The sequence below is a fragment of the Lolium rigidum genome, chromosome 7 (genome assembly GCF_022539505.1).
Source record: "Lolium rigidum isolate FL_2022 chromosome 7, APGP_CSIRO_Lrig_0.1, whole genome shotgun sequence".
Lineage (NCBI taxonomy): Eukaryota > Viridiplantae > Streptophyta > Magnoliopsida > Poales > Poaceae > Lolium > Lolium rigidum.
In genome coordinates this window covers 76,529,012-76,534,235 of record NC_061514.1, presented here as the reverse complement: position 1 = coordinate 76,534,235, position 5,224 = coordinate 76,529,012, and the positions used below count along the sequence as shown (strand labels likewise).

The following is a 5,224-nucleotide window of genomic DNA, read 5'->3' as shown; positions in this document are numbered from 1 at the left end:
TCTTTGAGCTCCATGTTTCAGTTATGGGTTAAAATATTAGGTCCTTCTGCGGTTGTACTTGGCAATGGTGATTCCTGGTCATTTCCTTGTCAGAGGTATTTGTCTTTCCAAGGTGAAAACCCAGATCTAACCATGATGGTTAGACCGGACAACAAGTGCATTTGAGCACGGTTACCTTCTTGGACTTGGAGGTTTGCTTTGGAGATGTCTTTTCAGAGTCGAGGTACTGTCACCACTGATGGTGCTATTGCAGTCTCCGATTAATTCAGCAAGGGCTTTGCTTTTTTCTTCTTCTTTTATTTTTCTGCTACGTGCATCCTTGATGTCTAGATTTGCTCTAGTCATTTTATTGTTGCAGAGGCCAGATGTCATTTTATCCCTTTATCAAAAAAAGGTGAGTTGTTACATCCTAACTGAAAGCTAGAGATTCGGATACAAAACAAGTCTGACTACCTTGCCTTCCCACGGCGTCGCTCATGCACCGACCACATCGCCATGACCTTAGATCGTGCTGTCCGGGGGATCAGTCAAAGTGACATAGCTACAAACTAGGAGATGTCACGAGCAACCTCGCGAAACATGTCTGACTTATTCAGCTACAAAACTTAATTGAGAAACTAACATAACAGAAAACAGCTTGTCGCCGACAACATGATTATACGATGAACAGTATTGTAGGATCGCCCAGGCATGAACGCAACTGTCTAGTGTGTTTGAAAACTGCAGGTTGTGTCCGATTGCAATCTGCTGCTACTGCTACTAAATGTCGGAAAAAGAAGAGCAAGTCGGGGTGCACCTGGTAAGCAGAAGTGGAGGTCCCGAACAAGAAGTCTGGAGGAGGAGGGAACTGGCTGCGGTGGATCGCCGACGCGGACGACAAGAGCATGAGAACTTTGAGAAGCCACAGTGACGCTGCCTTGTACGCCATCAGTCCGTCCGTGTCTCCAGCTCTCTCAAGTCTGGACTAGGAAACTCGGGAGAATTGAATTCTGCTGGTGCGAGGCGATTATAATTCTGCAGTGCCGCGCGATAGAGTTGGATGCGTGGAACTCAGCGCGGAATCAACCGGACAACATGCTCCACGAATCCCCGATGTCCATGTTAATCAGGTCCAGCATGCTGGGTCCGGGTCTGTGTCTGTAGTGTCGGACAGCCAGTCCCATTCGGCGTCGGGGTGTGCTCCGGTGTCCCCCCCTGGTGAACGACGTTCAGGTGGGATACCCGTTCGAGACGGTGGGACCGTATTAGTCGCGTATAATTATACTCCACGTCATTTTCCACATAGATGATCGGATGCCACGTAGATATTGTACGTATCTTTGGTGAAGACGGTTTCCGCCGGCCCCACGGCATTAGAATCGGAGTTGGACCCGAAAATTACGTCGATCAGGTGGAGTTGATGCCGGCGATAGGCGGTGGTTACGGGGAAAATATTTGAATCCTTGCGTGTGCGCCATTGCTGGTTCTCCTTAGGGTTTGGAAGGTTCTATCGGGAGGGAGACGGCAGGGACGACGACGTTGGGAACGGCAAGGCGTAGCGGTTTCGTTCGTGTGCGCCATAGCTCGTCCTCGTTAGGGTTTGGAAGGTTCTGTCCATCGGGAGGGAGACGGCAGGGAGGACGACGTTGGGGCGGCAAGGCGTAGCGCACGGCGACGAGGAGTCTGGGCAAGGTCGGACGTGGAGGCGGGAGGCGGATCCGGCGACGAGGAGTCTGGGGCAAGGTCGGATGTGGAGGCGGGAAGCGGATCCTGCGACGAGGAGGCTGGACAAGGTCGGACGTGGAGGCGGGAGGTGGATCCGGCGACGAGGAGGCTGGGCAAGGATCGCACGCGGGTTGTTCCTGCTGCTACAGGCGGCGTTAGGGTTTGGCGGATCATTGTTGGTTCGTGGTAGGTAATTGATTGTAAAAAGTAATTGCATGTTCATGATTTGGTTGATGTTAGGGTTTGGGTTTCGAGCTCCTTTTTTGAGATGTACTTATTTTGGTTGTTACTTTGAACAGGCGATGGACGTTTCAGATTTGAGTGCAAGTTCAATGGAGTACGAAAGCGGAAATACAGATGAAGAGGAATTCAATATTTCGTCTGCCAACGATAATGCACCTCCTGAAGATGAACAAACTTGTGGAGACGATGATGTCGACGAAAGTGTGAGTGAAACGGAACTACTAGTTTTATTTAGTACTTGCATGTAAGTAGTTAAATACTGATTGTGCTTATTTTTGCTAATAGATGGATGCGAGATGGTGTTGATGTAGAAGATGATAATGTAGAGCAAGAAGAAGATGTTGACACCGATAATGTGAGTTTGTAGTAATAATTGTGTGATTGCATAAAAATATGGAATGTCCGATAATGTGAATTGATGTTGACATGGTTTAAAATGCATTAGATTCGGAGTGATGTTGTGGAGGAGCCAATCGATGACGAGAGATTGGACTTGTGGTTTTGTTGATGAGGTATGCATTTTAATTTTATTAGGTGATATGTATGTTTAATTTATATTTAATAACTGAACAATGCATTTTATATAGTCGTGACATGGCCGTTAATATTTCTTGTTTGGTCAGGTCTTAGTTGGCGATAATTCTTCTTACGACTATTACGGTGATTCAGACTTGGAGACTATAGAAGAACCTGTTAGAAGAAGACATGTAAGATTTATGAATTTATTCGTTGTATGACTCGCGGCCATGGCGTTAAAAAAAATGTTTTTAATGTTATCCAATTGTGCATGCAGGTGAAATCAGTTGGTAAGAAAAAGAATGGATCAGAGGATGAAGATGAGAGTGATACAGAAGATAAGAGAAAGTTTTACTGGGAAGTAATGGAGAAGACATTTGTGTACCGAGGCAGCTGCTTATACTTTTTATAATGGATATGCTCGACAAGAGGGATTCGGTGTAAGAAAGTTCAAGTTCAAAGAGACTAAGGGTGCTAACAAAATAGTTCGCGAAGGCGGTTTGTGTGTTCTCGGGAAGGAAAACGTAACGAGCAAGTTTCGACTATGGACAACCGCACTCGTAGGTTGAGACCTTTGTCACGTTGCAATTGTAAAGCGGAGTTGGATGTGAAGCTTGATAGAGGTTCGGGGGTTTGGCGAGTTGCAAAATTTGTTTACAAGCACAGTCATAAGTGTGCAGAACCGAGGAAGAGCCCATTTTTATGGTCACATAGGAGGATAAAAGATTTCCAGAAAGCGGAGATATTAGCATTGGCAGCAGCTGGGGTTAGGAAGCATGTGATCATGGATACCTTCCTCAGCAAGTATGGTCGGTACACCACTGTTGGGTTTACGAGGAAGGACTTGTACAACATGTGCTGCAGGGAGAAGAGAAAGTTACTTGCAGGTGGTGATGCTAGCTCAGCCATTGCCATGATGGAGAACCGGAGGAAGAAGTTTGCTGATTTTTTTTTTGAGTACGACGTTGATAGTAAAGGTCGTTTGAAAAGCTTGTTCTGGTGTGATGCTCAGTCTCGGCAGGATTACAATGATTATGGAGACGTACTTGTGTTCGATAGTACATATAAGATGAACCGATATGGTATGCCATTTGTTCCGTTTGTTGGAATTAACAATCATCGGAGGACGACAGTTTTTGCGTGTGCCATCTTATCAGATGAGAAGGAACGCACGTATGTATGGTTACTGAAGACTTTTTTGAAAGCTATGTTGCAGCAGAAACCCAAGTCAATAATCACCGATGCCGATAGTGCGATGATTAGAGCTATTCGAAGTGTGTTTCCGGAGCGGTCGCACCGTATTTGTTCATGGCACATTGAAAAGAACATGGCTCGGCACCTAAGTTTCAAGTCGTTGAGTGAGTTTCGGGCTCTGTTGTATTACACGACCACACCGGATATATTCGAGGAAAGATGGCACGCTTTTATCCAGAAATGGCAGACGGAGAAAACACAAACGTGGCTGAAAAGAATGTACAAGAAGAGGAGATTATGGGCAGCGGCGTACCTATCTGAGGGGTTCTGGCTTGGTATGAAAAAGCAATCAGCGAAGTGAAAGTCTTAACTCATGTCTTCACCTACACCTAGACTACGGTATGACACTAGTGGATTTGATTTTGCACTACGAGAATTCTATAGTGCGCATTAGAGAGACGGAGGCAAAAGTTGACTGCATCAGTTCACGGACATCACCTGTACCGAGTAACCAATTTGAGGAGAATTGAGAGAGCTGCTGCAAAGGTATTCACTCCGGCAAACTTTTATATATTGCAGCAAGAGATATATAAAATAGAAGGCATTGAGGTTATAGATCAGTATAAGGGAACAGAAGGTGAGATGCAGTTTATTGTTGCTTGGAAAAAGAGAAAGCATGCAAAGTTTTATGTTGACTATAAACCGGCCAACTCGGATAAATTAGTAGAGTGTAGCTGTCGAAGGATGATCCGGAGGGGACTTCCTTGCAAGCATATTCTGCATGTACTTGATGTGCTGGATTTGGATGAAATACCGGGTTGTTTAGTTCTTCTGCGATTCTCTAAACAAGCTAGGGGTGGCTTGCCAGCGAGGCGCACGAGCGATCTATATGATTGGGGTTTTCCCGTAGCGGAGGAGCGACAAAGATTTACGGAGTTGAATGTGTTACAAGCTGAAGCATTGCAAGTTGCATACAAAGATCCACTGTTGTTCGAGCGGACCAAGACATTTTATGCTGACATTATTTCAAACAAGATGGAGTATGATAATGTACCCAACCGTCCCACAAACTCGCTGAATACTAATGTAAATGAATTGGGTGACCCTGCTCAAGTTGTTGCTCGAGGTGCGTCTAAGAAACGAAAGCGTAGAGATGATGGACAAGGACCCGTGACAATGAATGGAAGGCCATTATCGTATGACGAGCGGGGTAGGGGGATTCGATGTAGCAGATGCAAAAAGGCTGGACACACCAAACGTAGCTTGAAGTGTGACCTGAATCCTAGGTGAGTATAAATTTTTGCTGGCGATCAATTATTTATGCATCCTTTTAAACTTTAGTTATTTACTTTATCATCTGTTTTGTTAATTGCAGGCATGTTGCGCATATGTTTGGAGGTCAGGATGATGAATGACTTATTTTGAAGGACGAACTTGGCACGACATTATGAAGCTTCAGTTGGCATGCCGATATGTGTTATGTAGTCATTGGCTATATGAAGCTGTAGTCATTGCTCATTATGTGCTGTATTTGAAATTTTTTGATGATACTGATATTACAGATGGT

General features: G+C 45.1%; 1 long non-coding RNA gene across 1 annotated transcript; it reads left to right on the top strand.

Annotated features, from left to right (window-relative positions):
- The first annotated feature begins 2,441 nt into the window (after nt 1-2,441).
- On the top strand, nt 2,442-2,838 carry LOC124674472. Its single transcript, XR_006993027.1, has 3 exons — nt 2,442-2,459; nt 2,571-2,654; nt 2,741-2,838. It is a non-coding gene; the product is annotated as an uncharacterized LOC124674472 (long non-coding RNA).
- The last annotated feature ends 2,386 nt before the right edge of the window (nt 2,839-5,224 follow it).